The 23,228-nt window shown below is 48.3% G+C and overlaps 1 long non-coding RNA gene across 1 annotated transcript; it reads left to right on the top strand.

Moving 5' to 3' along the window:
* Positions 1–254: 254 nt before the first annotated feature.
* On the top strand, positions 255–22,969 carry LOC138292764 (uncharacterized). Its single transcript, XR_011202791.1, has 2 exons — positions 255–529; positions 21,896–22,969. It is a non-coding gene; the product is annotated as an uncharacterized lncRNA (long non-coding RNA).
* Positions 22,970–23,228: the final 259 nt, after the last annotated feature.

Below are 23,228 nucleotides of genomic sequence, written 5' to 3'. Positions count from 1 at the left end.
AGTCTCTATGCAGAATAATTACACTCTTTTTCTGGCATTTTATCTCTGTACTGTGTATATACATAAGGCTTTTATTCTTGAATTCTTATTATTTATTCAAAGATGTTGGTGGATAATATCTGTTTAGGATTCAATGTAAGAAAATGGCCATCTATGTATTTATTTTATACATTCCAAGATGGTGCCACGTTTTTCTCCCGAGTTATCGGCTCTGGTATTTTAGTCCCTTGTTGATGTTTGTTGCTCTATTTTGAATCAATATCATTGGGACTATGGCGTGGCTTTCGAGTTTGGTAGCATTGCAGGCTTTCCGTCGGTTAGGATTGCGTTCCTCCCTCGATCAGATCTTTTGCAGCTTTGACGACTACATATCTCCTTAGAATGTGCTGATCTAATTATTTCATAATTTACGGGCATGGGACGTTATCAGATTCTTCTCAGCTTGCCCGTTGTTTCGGGATCAGCGGATTCGGCCCATTTACACAATCAGCAGACCACTGATAGTCTATTCAAGCAAGATGCACAACCGGTAAGACATGAGATAATCAGTCCACGTTCTTATATGCATGAGTATAACAATTAAAGGAGAGCCTTTAGCACATGAGATGACATGCATAGGGTGGCATTGTAGACACTTAATTCCGTTAGGAGAGATACATTCTGCATATCATGTCTTATTTGTTGCAGATGCCGGTTATAGAGAAAATAAGATCTGGCTAATAGTGAGCCCATTTCCCTTGTGGTATTATTTTGATGTGGCTTACATCTAGGTATCGGTAACATCTTTATAGTACTCACTCTATAGAGCACTGTGGGTTGACAAGGAGGAAAGTATCTGTGGTGTATTATATTTGAGGTGTGGAGCACAGCTTTGGATATGTTTATTTTATTTATGTTTACCTCACAGAGATACATTGGATTTCAAAGGTCCCTTCTCTGCATGGACTTTTGGACACAGGCATCACTCTCTTCATCTTTTCCTATTGTTTCTTTGTCTTTTTAGTTTGTTATTCTTTTTTTATTTTGTGTGTTGTTGTTTTCTTGTCTTTGTATTACTTGGGTGTTGAGATCTCAGGATTATAGACACATTTATTTTGTGTTTTATATTCAGGATCATGTAATGTAATAAATTGTTCCCTGGAATTGTATTCAAATATACAAAGGTTAGTGCCCTGAGGAAGGTGGGTGACCTTCCCTAGGTCACTAGTCACTGAAACGTAAGTCGGCACTATAACCCATGAACAAGACACTTGCTGTGGCCAACATGGAGATTTCTTTGGAATCCACATTTAATTTATCCATCTATCATGAGGAAGGATCAAAGACTACATTGGATTGACTAAGAAGGATTTCTGTAGTCTGAAAGTGGAATTATTATAATACACATAATAGATATTGAGGATTCCTCTTGTTGGGCCTGTTTATACCATGGCATTATGCCATCATTGGACTACTACTTGGCTATGTTATCACTGATGTAGGCCTAGAGGCCCATCAGGCATGATTATATTTTGTAGCCTTTTTTTACTTTATCCGTTCTGGTCTTATTGCATTTAATTGAGTCCTCACATTTTTTAACGTGGTATGAATGAAGTGAGTATGACTGTGATTTTGTTGTTTTAACATTTCCATTTTTCCAGGGTGCACATGAAGGATGTTTATTATAGTGTTATTTGTTGGTATATTAGGTTGTAGTATTGGTTTATACAGATGATGAAATTATGCTCACATTTAAATAAATTTTGCATTGTGTATGTTTAATTTTCATTAGTTAATGTTTCTTTCTTTCTAATGGTTTGTTATCCTGAGATCTCTTCTTTAAGGGATACCTGGGATTCCGTATTTGGTACCTTAGGTTTCCTTGGGACATACATTTTCATTCTTGGTTTAAACCGCCATTTCTACCTGGCAAGTGTACCTACTTGCCAGGCCTAACTCTTCCCTTTTTGTACATGAAATGCACCCCTACGTTAGGCCCTAGGTAGCCCTAGGGGCAGGGTGCAGTGTATCTTAAAGGTAGGACATTTACTGATGTGTTTTACATGTCCTAACAATGAAATACTTTCAAATTTGATTTTCACTGTTGCCAAACCTATCTCTCCCATAGGGGTCTCTGAACTCACAATTTAAAAATGCATCTTTTGGTAAAGTTGTTTTTTATATTGTCAGTCTGAAAATGGCACTTTTAGAAAGTGGGCATTTTCTAGCTTAAACCATTCAGTGCCTCTGCCTGCCTGTGGAATCCCCGTCTGGGTCGGACTGACAGTTGGGCTGTTTCTGAATTCCCTCTAGACAGTGACACAAAGGGAACTGGGGTGTAGCCTGCATATCCTGATGAGTCTCCTGGGCTAGAGTGGGGAGGGAGTAGCTGGCACACACAAAAGGGCTGTGCCTGTCCTCAGACAGTGCAGTCTCCAACCTCACTGGTGTGTGTCTGGTACCAGGCCTGGGCAAGGCAGGATCTTGTGAACAACAGAGACTTTCCTTTGAAGTTTGCCTACTTTAGAGGCAGAACTGGGTACAAGCAGTCGACCCAAAACCCCAGACTTTTAGATTACTTCTGGATCAAGAGAAACCTCAGCTGAGGAGACAAGCTGAAGGAGGAGTGCTGCCACTTTGCCTGTGAGTGTGCTTTGCTGTGTTGGCCTGCAGTTTCTGCTTCTGCCTTTGAGAGGACAAAGATTGAACTTTACTGTGTTTTCCTGCTTGTGAAGTGTCACCAAGGGCTTTGGCTGAGCTTGCCCCTGTTCTGAAGTCTCAGTGCCATCAAATACTTCCTCTGCCAGGACATGGACTCTCTTTCTGAGACTCCTATTCTGCCAAGTTGTGCTCTATTCACTCCCTGGGCCCTTGAAAGGAGAAGCTGATGGAACCAAGACTGAAATCCATGCACGGGAGCCGTGCGGAGTAAAATTGACGCAGCACCTGCTTCACCTCTGAAAAATTGACGCACCAACTGCATCGCAGCTGGGAAATCGATGCTACACCCGTGTGCGTCTGACAAAACCAACGCATCACCCAATCCGCCCAGCTCTTCACCACTGTGTGCCTGATTTTATCACACATTATCTCTGGGTGTCAAAGCCATCATGAACCTGCGCAGACCTGAGGTTGCCCGTCCGGAAATCGATGCACCACTCTCCTGAGAAAAAGAAAAAAAACACATCGCCTACCTGAACAGAGAAGAAACGATCAACACCCTCACTTCCGAGTAAGGAATCAACGCATTACTGACTTTTCTAACACACGCTCACCTGTGTCTCTTTATTTTGTAGCAAACTTGGTACTTTGTGTTAAAACAACACATCCATTGATTTGTATAGATTAAGACTGTTTTTAACTTTAAAAGATCATAACTTTGCTTGTGTATGTTGGATCTTTGTCGTTTTGGTATTGTTTGTTTTAGATAATTCTTGGCTATTTTTCTAAACTGGGTGTTTCGTCACTTTTGTGGTGCTTTCACTGTACTACTCTGTGTGTTAGTACAACTACTTTACACATTGCCTCTGAGATAAGCCTGACTGCTTGTGCCAAGCTACCAAGGGGGTGAGCAGGGGTTGTCTGAGGAGTATAACTCCCTTACCCTGACTAGAGTGAGGGTCCCTGCTTGGGCACAGTGCAAACTGACTGCCAACCAGAGACCCCATTTCTAACATTCAGGTTCATTCTTGCCGTTCGAGCATATGTCAGTCAACTAAATGGACCGAAGCCAATCTGCTCTGGGACCAGTACACTAAATGGATCGTAAAAAGTTTAGATTGTACAAGAGAGGGCATGATTTTGTCCTCTAGGGCTGCATAGAGTATGTTAGTCCAGAAGTCCTTTTCAGGGATTTTTATGCTGCTTTTTAAATGGTTTATTTCATTTAGATCGGGTCAGGGAAAGGTGTTTATTCTTAGAAGAGCTTAGGAATTTGTAGATTTTGGAGGCAGTGTGACCAATAGCTAACCATTTCTAAAGTAAAGCGCCTGTTTCTCAATCACCTCGAGGGCCCAATTTAGATATTTTCGCTTTTGTGTAAAAAAAAAAGAATAAAAGTCAATTTTAGATACGCTTTGGTATATTGGAGTTCTGTGAATGACAAGGGAGTGGGTGAATAATATAAATCTTTAATCAAAGAAATCCCTTTTTCAGCCCAAGTATGTCCCATGGTATTCAACAACTCCATCTTTGTTGTCTTACAGTGCCAAAGAGACAGAATGTTAGAGTGTGTTAGTCAACTATTTATCTAATAATAAGAGGACAGCTCTCAATGTCTGACAGAATGTGTTTTGAGTGTGTTGGGATGAAACGGAACATTGTGAGAATCTAAATAATATTTGGAGGGACCGTGGGGCATATTTATACTCCGTTTGCGCCGAATTTGCGTCGTTTTTTTCGATGCAAATTCGACGCAAAACTAACTCCATATTTATACTTTGGCGTTAGACGCGTCTAGCGCCAAAGTTCATGGAGTTAGCGTCATTTTATGGCGTGAACACCTTCCTTGCGTTAATGAGATGCAAGGTAGGCGTTCCCGTCTTAAAAAATGACTCCCAGGCATGTGCGTGGTATTTATACTCCCGGGCAAAAATGACGCCCGGGAGTGGGCGGGGCAAAAAACTCTGCATTTGCGCCTCTTTTTAACGCCTGGGTCAGGGCAGGCGTTAAGGGACCTGTGGGCTCAGAATGAGCCCAGAGGTGCCCTCCCCTGCCCCCAGGGACACCCCCTGCCACCCTAGCCCACCCCAGGAGGACACCCAAGGATGGAGGGACCCATCCCAGGGAAGAAAAGGTAAGTTGTGGTAAGTATTTTTGTTAATTTTTTTTTGTGGCATAGGGGGGCCTTATTTGTGCCCCCCTACATGCCACTATGCCCAATGACCATGCCCAGGGGACAGAAGTCCCCTGGGCATGGCCATTGGGCAAGGGGGCATGACTCCTGTCTTTGCTAAGACAGGAGTCATGTTAATGGCGTCTGGGCGGCCAAAACAAATGGTGCAAATCGGGTTAAGACGATTTTTTTTGCCTCAGCCTGACTTGCCCCATTTTGGGACGCCCAAACGCCATTTTTCCCTACGCCGGCGCTGCCTGGTGTACGTCGTTTTTTTTCACGCACACCTGGCAGCGCCGGTCGGCTAACGCCGGCTAACGCCATTCAATAAATACGGCGCCCGCATGGCGCTTCAGAATGGCGTTAGCCGGCGCTCATTTTTTTGGCGCAAAACTGCGTTAGCGCAGTTTTGCGTCAAAAAGTATAAATATGGCCCCTAATCTTCTTTACGGGTGGGACGACTAATGTTCAGAAAACCAACAGGAAGACAAGGGGGGCAGTTTGGTAGTGAAACCAATTAGGGAGTCTTCAACCTCCATCGCAATAATTTAGTCTTACTGTCCTATAAGACATTGCTGCCCTTTTATTGCACCATAGAAATGTTGCCATTATTTTATTAAGTGAGGTAAAAAGTGGCTAGAGAGTCATAACGGAAGCATGGAGACAATAAAGTTAATCAGGTGGGAAGATCATCATTTGCAAGGTTTCCATCCTGCACCAAAGTGAGATGTGTTTACAAGACCAATATTCTAAACAGGGTGGTAGTTTTGTCCAGGGTTTTATTTCATTATATTTAACTGTGTTTGCTAATTCATTGGAAAGCCAAATTCCCTAGTAATTGATATGTTTTGGGTGCCGGTGAAGGCCTGGGTTACCAATGTAAGCAGGAAAACAGTGAACATTCAAAGAAAGCGCTTCAGTTTTGTCACTGTTCCAAGTATATTCCGCTATAGAAAAGGACTGGTCTCTAAAATAGCTGAAATGTTTGTGTCGCTATTCTCATAAAATATCAAAATACCACCCATTATAATAGGCCTCCGTTTTGAAGTACACGTGTTTAAAATTAACACCAGTAATAACATTAGAGTCGTTTAATAATTGTAGCAAAGGGTCAGTAATTAACAGAACTATCAACGGGGAGGGGGCATCCCTGTTGAGTACCATGTTGAAGAACCAAAGCATCCAATAAAGAACCAAATGAAGTCACGAGGCAAAGAAGCAGAAAACACCAGAAAACATCCACAAAATAAGCCCTACACCTGTCAGGCCCCCCACCCACTGACACACATCCCCATCCCATTAAGGGCAGTCTCGAGGAGACAGAGGTAAAGAAATGGGACATTAGTATCACCTAGGCAGGAGAATGGAGGCCCTTTTGACTCCCACTAGAAAAAACAAATACTTTGGACAATGACACATAAGAGTATTAATTGACATTATCAAGAACATATTCAACTACATATCTACAATCTTATCCAAAAGCTGTTGCCACTTTGGCTCCGTTTGATGATTCTTCACAAACTTTCCCAAAAAAATACAACGCTCACTTCAGCATATGTCTGGAAAGTTTCAGGGTGATCCGTCAAGCGTGGGGCGAGTAAAAGTGGGGAGGTCCCAAAATGCTTTTTCCCCATTCATTTTTCATAGGGATTTTTAACAGCTATAGCGCCAGAACCACTGTACGGAATTACACCAAATTTGGCAGAAAGGGCGCTTTTTGTTATGTGGTGTAAATCCATTCAGTAGATTTTGAGAAATTAAATAAATCCAAATTTGTATATATAGGGACGCGAAGGCTTCGCAAACGCTCCCGATCTCTTGCTGGATTCCGATTGGGACTTTAACAAGTAAGGGTTGGCAACAATCTTGGGACCCCCCCCCCCCCCCCAACAGCCCCGGGGACCACCACCTCCTCAGGTCAGCAATGTAAATCAAACGCAGGTGGGGGGCGCACATGACCCCCTCCGCCCCCCCCCACAGCCCTGGGTACCACCACCTCCCCAGGGTTAATTTTAAAAGAGATAGGGAGTTCATTGCAGACCGCCAGGCCCTGGGCACCCCACTTCCCCGGGGCTACTGATGTTTAAGGGGGGGGCACACAACCCCTCTTGAGGAGCCAATAATGGCTTTAGGGACCACCACTACCCAGGGCTGGCTTCTGCTGTGTCCCAGGATGCCCACCCCTGGGACACAGCTCTTTGCTGTGACTTGGCAGTAGCTTTGACAGCTCCGACCAAGGCAGAACAAACACTCTGCTTGCAGTGAGGGAGAGCTGTCAAACAGCTCTCCCTTACTGTGAGCTGAGGTTTCCTCTTTTTCCCTGCCCACGGAGAGAGCAGCTCCCTCTCAGTGACAGTAATGCCTGCTCCCACTGGAGATGGGGAGCTGGCCGGGACCGTGGGGGCCTTCAGGCTCTCCTGCAGTTCTCAACAGTGACACTGGGTGCCCTGGGAAGAACCAGGCCATTCGGCCCAGGGATGGGGTCCCCTGGGCCGAGATTGGCCTTGGGGATGGGGGCCAAGCAGCCACCCTCCCTCCAGAAAATGTAAATAATTCAGCCTCAACATGCACTGCTAATCAACCCATATAATATATCACTCATGAAATCTTTGATAACATCATTGATAATACCAATGTAACAGTTGCAGTAAAAGTATTTAGCAGAAAACTGTGCATGGCGGGGGCGCAAGTTATAGTTACCTTAGGGCACAAGTTATAGTTACTTGAGATAATTCTAACTATAACTGATGAATTTCTAGGGTTTGGTACATTTAAAATGTGAGCCTAACTATAACGTCCATATAACCTTTGATTTTTTTAAAGTGAATATTGTAGGAGGCTGGCTGAGTTCATGGTGTACACCTATGGTGTGACACCATATACTGAGTCCAGGTAACCCTTAGTGAGCAGGTGTCCAAATAGCAAAAGTTCTCTAGGGGTAGCTGAGGCGAGCAGCTGAAGCTTATCCAGGAGGAATGTAAAGCACTTGCAATACTACAGTAGTCAGTCTGTAACTCACTCACAAGAAAGAACCACACAAGTGTTGCAAAAAATAAAGGATACTTTATTACAGCACTACTACTAGACTAGCATTTGTATTATCCATTTGGAGATATCTATACACAATGTATACACAAACAATTAACAGAAATAGCATAAAATATACAGCGCCCTATGGGAGGGCCAAACCATATATTAAAAAAGTGGAATGTGAAATAGTGAGCCCAACCAAGGTAAGTAAGGTAGTTAGCTAGGGGCTGGGGGTAGATAAAAACACCAGCAGTAAGTATGGTAAGTGCCCCCAGTAAGCAGGTGCAAGGTAGTTAACCACCCAGTCGTCACATGGGCTAACACAGGGAGTAGTAGTTGGAGTTAGTGGGATTCAGGATCCTTCCCAGTGAACCCTGAGGAAACCAGCATACAGAAGGGACCCGAATGCAGGGCGGAGAAGGGACTCTCTCTGAAGTCAGTGGAAGCCTCGGATTGCCCAGCTGCTGTCACGACCCATGAACCAGGCCAGTGGAACCCAGGGGCGAATTCCAGATGTGAAGGTCCTTGGAGGTGCCCTGATGAACCAGGTGGCAATGCCCACTCTCCGGGAGGTGAAGTTTCTGCAAGTTGGTGGAAGAAGCAGTCCAGGTGCAGGGTCCAGGATCTGCAGAAGATCCAAGGAGTCGCCTATGAGCTGTCCCTCGATGGTCGCTGGATTACAGGATGGTCAGTGACCAGCCAGGTCACCAACACACACTGGCAAATGCAAGCAGGAGCTGAAGAAGTGTTTGCAAAGTTTTGGGGACCAGCAAGGTCAAGGAGACCGTACCCTTGAGGGGGGGTCAGGGGTGGCCCTCAGCAGGCAGGAAGGCCAGCAGAAGTCAATGGAGCCCCTACAAGTGACCCACAGGTGATGGACACAGGGAGTCACAAGGAGGCCTCAGCAGCATAACAAAACAGAAGTCCCATGTCACAGGAGTTGCAGAACAGGGGCTGATCTTCGAGTTGCAGAGTGCTAGAGAAGATCTCTTGGAGGAAGGGTCCAAGCCTTGGCAAGTGTAACAGTTGCAGTGCACAGGTGTTCCAGTCCAGTGGCAGGAGCAGGGGCCCACATTCTCCCAAGTTGGTTTGAAGACAAGCAGGACCGAGAGGAGGCCACAGACTCACCACCTGTGTTGCAGAGTCATTGGATGTCTGTTGGACAGCAGACCCCAACAGGCGGTTGACATAGTCTTGAGGTGCCTGTGGACGCGGGGGAATGACTCCTTCACTTCAAGGGAGATTCCTTCATGCTTTCAGGTGCAAACAGAGTGCTTGTGACCCTGGAGGATGCACAGCTTTGAATGTTACAGCATTCTTGCAGGATACGGAGAAACAATGTTGAAGTGGGAGCCTTCTCACCAGGAGCAGACGTGTTTTGGTTCCAAAGCAGACCAGCAGCAGTTCCAGAGGCCAGGAGCAGAAGCTGTCTTGCAGATAGTTCCTTGGAGAGTCTTGCATGACAAATCTGAGGAACCACCCACGGGGGAGCCTTTTAGTAACCCTAAAAGGGGGTTGGTCACTCTCTGAAGTGTCCCACCTATCAGAGGGGGTCAGAGACCTCATCTACCTGGCCTAACCAGTCAGATGCTCCGAGGGACCTGTGCCCATCTTGTTTTCAAGATGGCAGAATCAAGTGACCACCTGGCAGAGCTCTGTGGACCTTCCTAGGGGAGGAGCAAGACAGGGGGGTGGTCACTCACCTGTCCTTTGTGTAGTTTCGCACCAGAGCAGGACCCAGGGGTTCCTGAACTGGTGCAAACTGAATTATGCAAGGAGGGCACCAAATGTGCCCTTCAAAGCAGTCTGGTGGCACTCAGAGGTCACCCCAACCCAGCCCTTAGACACCTAATACACAGGGGAGGTGGTCACACCTCTCCCTTGCAGGAAATCCTTTGTTCTGCCTCTCCGGCCCAAGCCAGGCTCCCCAGCAGGCAGGCAGAACAGTGTCTGGGGTCAGCAGCAGCACTGGCTTGCAGTTGGACACAGTAAAGCTGCACATGCAGAACTGGGGGATCCTCAAATGAACACCCAGAGTACATAGTAATATGCAACTCACACTGGAATCAGTGTATTTGCATGATTCCAACATGTTTCATACCAAACATGCCTAGGTTCAGAGAAGACATTATGTAGTTGGACCACTCCTGTTGACTAGTGTCCATTACATACCTTAAGGTGGCTTACTCGCACTGACAGAGTCCAGGAGTGGGCCTGGAGTCTGTAGGGGCACCCTGCTCATGCATAGGTACACTCACAATTAGGAACATGCACCCTGCCCTTGGCCTGAAGGGTCTACCAGAGGGGTGACGTACAGTGTCTAATTGCATTGACCAGGTTTGGTGAACGTGCATGCACCATTTCACACAGGTTGCAATGGTAGGCCTGCAGACATAGTTTGCATGGGCTCCCTTAGGTGGCATAATACATGCTGCAGCCCATGGGGGTCCCCTGGTGTACCAATGCCCTGGGTACCTGGGTACCATATTCTAAGGACTTAGATAGGTGCACTAGTTTGCCAATTGTGGGTGTAGAACATTTACCAGCAACCACATTAAGAGGAGAGAGCACAATCACTTGGGTCCTGTTTAGGAGGATCCCAGTGAACTACAGTCTGAACACACTGACATCAGGCAAGAAGTGGGGGTAACTATCCCAGAAAGATGGCACTTTCCTACAAAAAATATGTAAATATTCAAGTCAAGCATCTTGGTGTGTAGTTCAGTAGGTCAGTGAGCTTGTGAAATCATCAATTCTCAAACAGCAAGCAACACGAAATGTATCCTCAAAGTAGTGTGGGCAAGGGTTGATCTATTAGGACAAAATCAGATATATCAATTCACACAACCCCCCTTACAGGATTTAGCTAACTAGTTCAGATGAAAATTTGTTCTCAACGAATGACTCAAAAACAGATGTCTGAGAAAAAAATATTGACTTACCCTTAAATACGATCTGAAACTTTGAGGGGCCTGCAAAGTTGAATGGACAATTCTGATAACATTTTAGACAGTGAAAGCATGTCTTTCCTCTTAGTCATTGTCTTGCTTGCAAAATCCTGTGAAATAAACATTTTGGATCCATTCCATAATAAGGTTTTATTTTTTGTCATGTAAGCAAGAATAATCTCGGGTCTAGGGAAGAATGCTTCTTTAGGGCTGAAACCTGGAACACAATGGGCATGTTCTATTTTAAACATTCTGGGAAAGGAAATGGTCAATGTTATAAGGATCCATTTGTACAAAAAAGTCATGATAGGCGGTGTGGAGTCTTCATCCCCCCTTTGTGAAGTCAAAGATTGCTCCTCCTGTTGCGATCGTCCAGTTTGGTGATTTCACCTTTGAGATTACTATTTTGTCAGTTTTTTTTAAAGATGTTTATTGTGAAGGGTGCAGTCATCCTCCAATGAGCAAAACTGAGATTCAGTGTGTTTGTTTGTCTGATATTCAGATCTATAGCATAGAGACTTCTAGCTGCAGATTCCTTACCTTGGGATTATCCCCAGGTATAGGACTGGATACAGAGCTTTTTTGCAACGAGTACCCCTGTGCGCTCATAGGTGGTGGTGTTTGGCTCCCTGTGGGATAGTTGGCATGATCCACACTGGAAGTGACGTGCGCAGTTCCTACATAGACCCACCCCAGCGTGCTGACATCAGTTCTTTTCTGTCAGCGCAGATCCAGAGAAGAGCTATCCCCAATCTTTTTTGACTGGTCTTTTTTCAACATTTTGTCAAGAGTTTTTCAAGACTGTCTCCAGGTGTGCCAAGGATGTCCTCTAAGAAGGCTGGTTTCATAAAACACCAGTGTTTCTCCGTGAGTGGGCGACTCCACTCTACAAGAAAGCGCTGCTGGGCTGCCTGAAAATATCTCAGAAGACACTGGATCGCCAATCCCCCACTGCTCTTGGGCGATATAGAACCTGTCGCGATAAATGCGCTGGTCGACCCTCCCTTATAAATCTCAAGACCTCGGATTGTAGGGTAGCAATCGTCCGGGGGAGTGGGGTCAACGGGAGCACCTGAAATCTATATCATATTCGCAGCAATACTATCATCTTAACCGCAGCCACCCTACCCAGCCAAGATAGCTTATGTTTCCCCCATACCTCCAGATCCCGCTGTATATCACGTACCAGTTTCTTGTAATTTAGGCTCACCGTTTTTGCAGCAGGCGTCGCTAACTCAACCCCCAGATAGGAAAGGCGCAAGGACGACCAAATAAAGGAGTATCGAGCCCTCAAATCTTCCTTATGATCTGTTCTCAAAAACAGACTAAGGACCTGAGACTTCTGCATATTCACTTTAAATCCTGAAACCTGGCTAAACTCAACTAATAACTCCATAAGCGCAGGCAAAGAGATGGCAGGCTCCGCAAGTGTAAGAATCACATTGTCTGCGTATAGGGTAATAAGGTGGTGGTCTCCACCAAATTTCACACCAGAAACCAAGGGGCTCTCTCGCAAGCGCTGTGCGAAGGGCTCCATATAAAGCGCAAACAAGAGGGGGGAAAGTGAGCATCCTTGTCTAGTCCCACGCTCAACCGGAAACGACGTAGAGAGCACACCATTGACTCGAACCGCCGCTCTAGGGGAGCGGTAAGCACATTGGATCCAAGATCTAAAGCCCGGACCCAGGCCGAAATGCTTCAAAACCCGGAAAAGATATGGTCAATGAACCCTATCAAGCGCCTTTTCAGCGTCAATTGAAAGGAAGAGTGCCTCTCTTCGAGATCTATCAATTTTATCTATCAGATGCAAAAACCACTTCGTATTATCACTGCATTGTCGATTTGGAATGAAACCTGACTGATCGGTATCAATAAGACCCGGCATATAAGGATTAAGGCGGAAGGCAAGTATCCCCGTGAATAATTTGGCATCTATGTTCAGACGCAAGATCGGCCTATACGAAGCACAGTCCTACGGATTCTTACCCGATTTATGTATAACAGCAATAGTAGCGTCCAGCATGCTAGGCGCCAGGGTCCCCATCGTCCGAAAGGAATTAAAAAGCCGGGTGAGTAGCGGGCGAGTTCCACACAAAAGGTCTTACAAAACAACACAGTGAACCCATCTGGGCCGGGAGACTTCCCATTCTTCAAGCGGGAAATAGCCGATATAACTTCTTCTAGCCTTATCTCCTGGTCTAATAACATCACCTCCCTCTCCCCAAGAGGAGTGATTGCTACACCCTCCAAATAAGAGTCCAGGGCCGCATCGTCCCGCTCATCTGCCGCATATAAACCCCGGTAAAACCCCGCGAAGGCCTCAGCAATCTGATCACTCGCGCAGGCCACTTCACCGGAAGGGGAATGAATCAATTTAACTGTTGACGCTGCACGTTGTGCTCGCAACCGATGCGCTAATAGCTTTCCACATCTATTGCTCCCGATATCATATTTATGCTTAAGACGTGCTTCAGCTGCTGCCTTGCCTTCTCTAACTCTCGCCAGATTCTGGGCGCACCAGTCGATTTATGGGAACACTCCAGGACAGCCACTCTCTGCTCTAACCTTTCTCTCACCTCTCTCCTCGCTCTATTATCCCTCACTGACAATGCCATTACCTCACCCCGCACTACTGCCTTCAATGCCTCCCAGACAATCTCCATGGAGGTGCTGCCGTCATCATTAACAACAATATAATCCACAATCGCACGTCGAAGCGACTCCACTGCTGACTCACTCTGAAGCAAGGAGTCCTTAAAGCGCCAGCTCGGGGTACCGACGCGACCTACCTCCATGGCCAGTTCCACAGTAATAGGGGCATGATCAGTCAAGGCCCTGGGCTCAATCGTAGTGTCTCTAACCCAAGACATAAACTCTTGCGAGGCCAAGAAAAGATCAAGCCGGGCGTAGGTCTTGGTCGCCGCAGAATAGAAGGAATAATCTTGAAGTGTAGGATGGGACTTCCTCCACACATCCGGCAACCCACACTCAACCAACCATTGACGCCCCATCTCCGACACTGACCCAATCTGTCCAAAGCGTTGGCCCGAGCGGTCAAGCTCATTATCCATCACTAGATTAAAATCACCTCCTATTAAAATAGCGCTATCTGGCGAACTAAGTGCAGGGGAGATTGACTGCCTCAAGAAAGCCTCCTGCTGGGAGTTCGGGGCATAAAGGGAAGCAACGGTAAAAGAAAACACCCCAAGCCGCATTCTAATAGCCAGGAACCTACCTGGAACTTCATGTATCTTCCCAACTATCTCCCCGGGAAACGTCCGCGAGAGCAATATTGCCACCTCCGCATGTTTCGTAGTAGTTGAGGACCAAAGCTGCCCAGGGAACCATCGTGAGCGCATGCGGAACGTATCTTTATGTAACAAGTGGGTCTCTTGTAATAGGCAAATGTGACCCCCTGATTTCTCTAGACCCGACAGAATCGCTAGCCGCTTGGTTGGGTTGTTAAGCCCCCGAACATTCAAACTTATACATTTAACTGTCATGTTGTCGCCAGGAGTGGGTCACCCAGGGGCAAGGAGCACGGGGCTGCTCCTCCAAGACTACTCTTAGACCGGGTTCCCAGGGAAGCACACCAACAAACAACCACTACGCACAATAGGTGCTCGCAACCATAAAGTCCTCTCACTCTCATCTCCAAAGAGGAAAAAGTCTTGACTGGGCCGTGGAACCCCCTCAAGTTCACCAGTTAGGCCTGTTCACCCCGCCGCCCAGGCCCCTCCTTGACAGCCCATAGGTGAACAAATAAGCGACCCAGTGCTACGCAGCCGGCCTCAGGCGCCCCAGACTTAAATATTGGTCCCAGCTGCCACATTGCTCACTGCCGACTTCCGCTCAAATAACAGCTCCGACACGGTAGGTCGCTGTCGCTTCCTCCTTCTCTCCTTTCTCCTCCAACTCAGACGGTCCTCTCCGCTCGGGCCTGGCTTCACACCCGGGTCCTGGCCACCTTCCACCAGGCCCAGGATCCGGTTCGCCTCCGATATGGACTTCACTTGATGGAGCTGGGCCTCCCAGCAAAAGATAAGACGGAACGGGTGACCCCAAGAATATGACACGTCCTGTGCTCGCAAATGTTCCGTAATAGGCTTAAATTCACGCCGCCTCTGCAAAGTCCATGCCGAAAGGTCCTGAAATAATTGAAGCTGGAGCCCTCTAAATTGGATCTGCGGCAGATTGCGTGCTCGTTGCAGTATACTGTCCTTAAGCCGATAGTTGTGGACGCATGCCAGGATGTCCGGGGGGCGATCTCCCTCACCCCGAGTCCGACCCACCCGATGCACTCTATCCAGCGTAATCTCTCGGGACTCCTCCAAGCCAAGAACAGAACGAAATAGCTCCACCACAAACTCTCCGATGTCGTCCTTCTCAGCCCCCGACGGTGCTCCTCTAATGCGAATATTATGCCGGCGTGAGCGGTTCTCTAGGTCCTCCACCGCAAGCTGGAGGAGATCCTGTTGCTCCCGCAAGCTAATGCATTCTTGTTGGAGATCCACCACCTTCTCTCCCCGGGAGATTTCACCATCCTCAACCTGTGCCACCCGTTCACCGAGGGAGGTGACTTCTGCACTCAGCTCTTTTACCTCATGGGAAATGTCCCTCCAAAGCTCTTGGAGATCGCTCCTGAGCGAGTCGAACAGGGAGGCCAGAAAGCCCCTCGTAACCGGGGCCCCTTCATCCTCTTCCACCACGCCCCTCTCCTCCGGAGACCTCGCAGCAGGTGGCCCCTCTAGAGCTCCGCCCGGCACTGGGCGAGCCCCTGTGAGCATATCTCTAACAGTCTGTTCCTGCTTGCCCTTAGCGGTCGCCATCACTCCAGCTCCCTCACCGCGTCGGGCGTCCAGCTCAAGTGAAGCCTCCTCAAAAGTACGCCCGGGGGTCAGGTCACCCTAGGCCCAACGTAGTCACCAACCACCACTAACCTCTTCTCTCAGTGGCGATGCACTTCGCCTCCCAGCCGCTCCTTGTGCCTCGGCGCCAATAAGGTCCTCCGCGGGCCGCCTGCACCGCCGATCAATGGGCCCTGGGTCCTGCCTCACCAAGGGCCGCTCATCGCCCAGATCTAGATGTCCATCACAGTAGCAGCTGGCTTGTGTCTCCAGCCAGGGGCCCAGGCCCTGCTGCTCTCAGGCTCCGGCGCTCTGCGCCTCGTCAGGAGCGCAGCACAGCCCCCACAAAGCACAAGCAGCGCATCGCCCTCCAGGGCCGCCACGGCACCACTCCTCAGGGACGCAAGGCCACAAGGCCCAAGGGCCGCCACACGGCCCGAGCCACCGTAGCCCGCGCCCGCCTCCTGCAGGCGTCGGCACCGGTCCCCTGGCTCCACCCTCCCGCTCGGCGGATGCTCAAGCATCCTGGGCCCTCCGGGACACCCCACCGTCCGGGGCGTCCGATGCACTCCTCAGACCGCCCGATATCACCCCATCTGGGGCCGCAAAGCTATGTCAGTGGCCTAGGCGGCGGAGCACAGACAAAACACGTATGCTCACGCCGCCATGTTGGCCACGCCAAGAGACACAGTTAATGGGTGTGTCCTGTTCCTTCCTGGCCAGGTATGGGTTTGACCGTGTCTCTCATGTGGGGTTCACACGAGGCTCCCAAGGGGTTGTACTGCTTCTATACCTGTGTCTTCCCCTGGTGGTGCATCAAAGATGGCGAGACTGTCAGGGTAGGCATGTTGAGCTGACAGGTATGGTGGAGGGACATCCCTTGAACCTGGTACATGTCCCCTTTCTAGAGGAGCTTTAAAGTGTGGTAGCTTAGATGACCCTTGGACCCACTGTCATTGGGAGGTGCTTTGAATGTGGTCACCACATGCATGCTCGCAGTAATATGATCTTTATGCCGGCTACTAATCTTACATCAGTCGCACGGATTCAAATACTTGCCCAAGGCATATCAGATCATGCCCCTGTCCTTCTGGGCATTGGCTCCGATGCTTTACCTTATTAGACCTGTAATGTGAACAGTTACGTTCTGTATAAAATAATAAAAATGTGGTTATCAAAAAAAAAGAAGGGTGGTTTCAAGCCTTATGGCACCTGTCACCGACAGATGTTGGGGAGGGACCCACATTTGATGTGCCTCTGGTGTTTGGAGCATGACCACAATACCAAGACCTGAATTGATTGCATATCCTGCACCCACTGCCTTGGGGGAGCGGTCTTTTGAGCTCCTCACTGCTCGATGTGTGATGCTGCAGTGCTCATGATCTTTGTCAAGAGGAAGGTTCTGAGGTCGGTCACTGAGCCACTCTAAGTGCTGGTCATCCCATTCGAGGTCATCAGGAGAATTGGGTAAGTCCCATCAGCACAAGAAGAGCAAGAAGTTGAGGAAGTCTTTGACTTCGCCACACCCGTCAACATCATCCGACGAGACGAGGGAGCATTGGCACTTGAGGCCCAGCCTCTGTGGTTGAGCCTGTGCGTCTCTGCACCTCCCAGAGTTTCTGGGAGCTAAGGCAACCCCCCCCAGTTAAGCAAATGTTATGAGGCCATGCACCTCATATTTGCCTGGCCTATCTGCATTCGAGCACCTTCTGGCCCACGAGCTCATGAGGGGCCCCCACTGGTCTTCCACTAGTTGTTTTGTCCCCAGCACCAGTCAGGCCCCTTGGCCCCGTTGATGGAACGGTGCCAGTCAAGCCACCTCAACCTTCCCCAGAGTCTGCTCAAGTGCTGACACTCCACGGCAGCACCATCTTCAATTCTGGCATTGAGCCGGACAGGTGTCATCTGGCACGGACGGGGAGGGGGTTAGACTTCTCATTACGGACCCAGTTCCCTAAATAATAAGCATGTATTGGGTGATTATTGGGAGAGGTCTGCGGACTGTTAGAAATAACAGTTAAAAGAGACAGAGGACAACTGGTACAAAGGTCTGGCAGATGCCAGTGGACTGGATACCTCCCATGACCCAGGCCACATCTTCCCCCTACCGTGTCTGTGGAGGATGGTGCCCCTTTTGCACTGGTGATGCGAAGAGCAGCTGAGGTCCTGGACCAGTGGCAGTCAAGACAAATGTCTTGACTGAGGTGTTTCAACCTGGAGTTGCCCCTACCTACAGAACCATTACTCCAATTTAATGAAGCCCTTATAATCTGCTCTGGGGCCTGGTCCAAGCCCTACAGAGGGGCGCCTGTGCATAGGACAATTGCCCTTCGCCATTGCTCTGCCCCTCGTGACCCCGGTTTCCCCACCCAGCACCCACCCCGAAGAGCTTGGTTGTCCAGTCCTCCACCTCCAAAGTTAACCCTAGTGCATTCACTTACATTCCAGTCAGTCTAACCCAAACACATTTCCTATCATTCCTCCTGACAGGGAGTCTAAGTGAGTGGAAATGTTCAGCAAGCAGGTCTTTTTCTCCACCAGCTTGGTTCTCCATTCTTTCAACCCCAGCTGCTTGTTGGGGCACAACCCCATGCCCTTTGGGATTCATTGGCGCAAGTCCTCCCTGGTGTGTACTGGCTCAAGTAGTTTAGGATAGTTGTGATGCGGCCAAGTTCACAATTTCTTGTGGCTTGGACACCACTGATTCAATTGAGATAGCTACTGGAAACAGTGTTGCCATTTGCTGCCATGGTGACTGCAATCCACTGGGTTCTCCGACAGTGTCCAGACCTCCCAGATGGACATGCCCTTTGCAGGGACATGTCTTTTTGGAGACAATGCTGATTCCACTCCAGAGCGTTTTAAAGAGAGAAGGGCTACCACTCGCTCTTTTAGGCCCCTGTGCCACTTCTCACTATTGTACCAGTTCCAACACTCCTTTCATGAGGCACCTGTTACTGCCAGCCTATCCATCCTTCTCAGGAAGCCCAGCAATTTCGCTGCTGAGGTACCCAACGGTCAAGCAGCCAAGGTCAGCCCGTTGCTCAGTCCACTCAACCCCCCCCCCCACACACACACAGCCCCACCTGCAAAACATCTTTAGCGTGCCCTTTACGAAGCGCAGCTACCCACTCCTATTCTTTCCAGGTTAGGGGATAACTTCAGACAGGTAGTTCCTGCAGATAGTTTGAAGGGAGTTTGGACTGCCATTCATTTCTTTCCCACCTTACCTTCTACCGTCCCAACCACTGAAGGAGGACCATCCCTCCATTCTGTAGCAGGAGGTGCAAGCCCTTTTTGCAGAAGGGGCTGATGGGAGAGTGTTGGCATCAGAAGTAGGGCTTGGTTGTTATTCCCACTACTTTTTGATACCAGAGAAGGACAAAGGCCTTCTACCCACATTAGACCTGTGCCCTCAAAATGCCTTTCTTTGAAAGGAGCATTTCAAAATGCTCACCTTGGTCCATGTCTTGCCTGTCCATAAACCTGGAGACTGGATTGTGGCATAGGACCTGCAAAATACCTATTTTCATATTCCTGTCCTGCGGGCCCACTGGTGCTACCCGGCGTTTTGTGGTGGGACAGGAGCATTTCCAGGTCGCTGTGCTCCCGTTTGGTCTCACCAGTGCCCCTCAGGTGTTCATAAAAGTGATGTCAGTGGTGGCAGCTCATCTTGGAATTTTGGGATATCAGTCTTCTCCTTCCTTGACAACTGGCTGTTGAAAGCTAGATCGCCACAAGAAGTCATCATCCACCTTCAGACTAGGGCAAACCTTCTTTCATCTTTGGGATTCTCTATCAACATGCCAAAGTCACACCTCACTCCATTTCATATGCTCCTCTTCATCTGACCCATTCTAGAGACAGTTTGGTTTCATTCTATTCCCCCATTAAACAGAGTCCTGGACATTCAGGCTATGAAACCAATCTGTCAGCCTCGGCCCTGGATTTCAGTTAGGTTGACTTTTCAACTACTGGGACTGATGGCCTCCTGCATCCTGCTGGTAGAGCATGTCAGATGGCATGGGCAGGCTCTGCAGTGGGATCTAAAAAGTCCCAGTGGGCCCAATATCAAGGGAACCTCTCCAACTATGTTCAGATTTTGGAGGAGACTGCACAAGATCTGCTGTAGTGGTTGCCAAACCACCGCTGGGTCAGCTGCAGACTCCTCTCCCTTCCCCTCCCAGAGTTGACAGTAGCGACCAATTCATCACTTCTGTGTTGGGGCGGCTGTCTGGGAGAGGTGGAGATCCAAGGCCTCTGATTTCTGGCTCAGACCTGGCTCCACATCAACCTTCTGGAGCTTAAGGCCAACCATTTGGCATTTAAAGTCTTTCTGTTGCCATCAAAGGGAGACTGGTAGAGGAGCTAAGAGGGAAAACATCCACCATATGGTCTTGCAACAAACAGGGCAGGGTAGGGTCACTTATCCTGTGCCTGGAGGCCTTGCACCTCCGGACATGCCTGGACCACCATGGATTTTTTCTGGTTGTGAGACACTTGGCAGGATCCTTGAATGCCAGTGCAGATGGGTTCACGAAGGGCAGTTACACCCTTAGGTGGCGTACGATCTCTTCCAATAATGGGGAGAACCTTGGCACGATCTATTCAGTTCCGCTAAGAACACGCAATGTCAGCACTTATGCACATTGTAGTTTCCAAGGCATTACTCTCTCTGCGATGCGTTCCAGCTTGAGTAGAACTTGGGACTCCTCTATGCCTTTCAGTCAATACCACTCCTGCCCTGAGTTCTCAGGAGGATCAGAATCGACCAGGCCCAAGTCATCCTAGTGGTTACAGATTAGGCACAGAGAGTATGTGTTAGACCTTACAGCCTTAGGGTGGTCATCCCTAACTTTTTGCCTGCCTCCCTCCCTCCACTTTTTGGACACTGTTTTTGCTGGCTTTTAGACTCTGCGCACTTTACCACTGATAACCCCTGCTAAAGTGCATATGCTCTCTCCCTTTAAACATGGTAATCTTGGATCATACCTGATTGGACTATTTAATTTACTTATAAGTCCCTAGTAATGTGCAGTATAGGTGCCTAGGGCCTGTAGATTAAACGCTACTAGTGGGCCTCAGCACTGGTTGTGCCACCCACTTAAGTAGCCCCTTTACCTTGTCAAGGGGTATGGCATGGGGGCATGGCTTGTACAGAGAGAAGCTGGGGCACACCATAACACAACACCAACAACAGTCCCATGGGGGTATGCTGCCATGCCAACGATGTAGCAAAGGTAAAACCACGCCAGGAGGAAAGGGCACAACGTCAAACTGACATCCTGTCACACGTGAGCCACTATACCCCCTACATTAACTAGGGCCCAATTAACAACCTCTAGCCATACCGACAACTGGAATGTAACAGTGACAACAGTTGCCACTACCACCTCCGCTCTGTGTGCAACTCAAGTAGCCAATGGCAGTAACGTCCCCATGGATCATACACACCTAAATTAGTGGGTTGAGGATGACAACTTTAACAATCCCCTGAAACAAGACAAATGTTCCAGTCCTGTCAAATGTGAATGTCCATAGTTGCCGCAAACATCAGCCAGTGTCATCAACATTAAGAGCTACACAGCACTAAGGTCACACACATGCTGCATATGTCAGGGTCCAATCCTGTGCCTGGGTCACAATGCAACATCCCAAATGTCATACTGCTCAGACAACAGCATTGAGGGGGAGGACACATGTAACTGGTCACTGAAATACACCTGCACAGTCAGAGGAGGAAATATGACACTGCTACAACTATCAGGGCAATCCAATGTCCACACATTCCCCAACATCAGCTGTACACATTACCAATGCTGACATCCATATCGTGCCATAACAATGCTATGCATAGTATACGCTACATTTCAACTACATATAGGTAGATGTGAAAAATCAGAGACTGGGGAGAGTCCAGATTGTTAAGTGTGCTGCTAGTGCCATCAGAGCACTCACAGCCAGTGAAAGGCCTCACCATGAGAATGGATGTACACGGAGGGTTGAGAAGGACAAGAAGGTGGCAATTCAGTATTTGGCCTAAACCAACACCTAGAGGAGATGATGCCGACAACTCTAATAACTTACCACAATACATGTGAAATGCAGGTGGGGCATAGGCCTGGGAGAATGCCCATCTGACAGACTGGAGCAATAAACAGGAAACAATATCATAATGTGAAATCATCACAAGGCAGGCATGTCACATCACCAATGCCACAACACAGACACACTAATTGTACCCTATTTCATTGCAGAGGACGATGGATCTCCTGCGGATATGCCTGTCCAGGACTACCCTGATGACATGGATGACGAGCTGACAAACATCATCCACCAGACCCTCCAAGATGTCCTTGGAACCCTCCAGACCCCACCTTCTGTCACAAGGAGGAGCTCAGAACAAGCAGCCATCACAGTGGACCCACCCACCACCCCAATTGTAAGACCTGCCAGCTCCAATACAGCTGAGGACTCAGATGACACAGGCACCAGCTTTGAGAGAACTGTAGTCGGAGTACAGTGGGAGCTGGCCAAGGAGGTGCGGTGGGGATGCAAACTATGTCAGCCAGCCTAGAGGGGGTGTGTTCGTGCATGATGTCAACTGAAGAACAGGCAGTAGCTATGCAAGGGCGAACAACTATCTTGCAGGAACTTGAAAAAAGGCTGAAGGAAATCAGCACAGCTGTAATACAGTTGACCCAACACCTACAACAGCAATCCTGTCAACGGGTGCACAAATGCAACATTGAACCCTTCAGGGCCGACCTGGCTGCCGACCATCGTGATGTGGCTGCTATTCTCAAGAACCAGCAGATCCTCCTTGCAGCAGTACTGCCCTTAAGATCTTCACAGGTAGCAACGACCGGGATGTCTGACTGCACGTCTTCTAACACTGAGGTGTGTGTTGCCCCTTCACAACCACCACCACCAAGAACAGAGGAGGCAACACACACATCAGAAAAAGAAGACATGGAACAGATCACCTTCACACGGAAAAGTATCCGGAAGCACTAGTCCCTGCCACATGGCCAACTATTACCAAGGTCCTGCGCTTTGTAACATGCCAGTCTTACAACAACTCTACTTAATGACTGTTCTGCTTACCACTGTATATCTTGTCAGCCTGCCCAGTGATTGTCTGTCTCTTACTCATTGGCAAATCCTGTCCCTCTGCACTGTCTGAAACATCACCCCAGCATGTCAAAAGCATTTCCATAACCCCTTGTGTAGGATCACAATGTAAGATGTCACTATAATGGACTCACAATCATGGACAATGTACATATAGCACTACAGCACTTTTCAATAAATAGCACTTACACAACAAATCTGTCTCTGGGTAATGTGACATATCAACTGTGCAGTAGATAACTGAAATGTGCCTACTGTCAAATAACGTAGCTTGTCAATACAACTGTCCTGATATTATGTAGTCAGATAATTCTGCACAATGCCCATGATTGCATCATACTCTGCCCATCCTGAAGGACATATCTGATGAAGTGAGAAACCATACACCATCATGCTGTGTTGGACAGAATAATGCTTCCTCAAGGGATATCTAAGTCATCAAATAGTGGCTGCAAA

The sequence above is a fragment of the Pleurodeles waltl genome, chromosome 4_2, assembly GCF_031143425.1.
Source record: "Pleurodeles waltl isolate 20211129_DDA chromosome 4_2, aPleWal1.hap1.20221129, whole genome shotgun sequence".
Lineage (NCBI taxonomy): Eukaryota > Metazoa > Chordata > Amphibia > Caudata > Salamandridae > Pleurodeles > Pleurodeles waltl.
The sequence above is the reverse complement of the archived record's forward strand: the minus strand, read 5'-3'. Positions and strand labels throughout refer to the sequence as shown.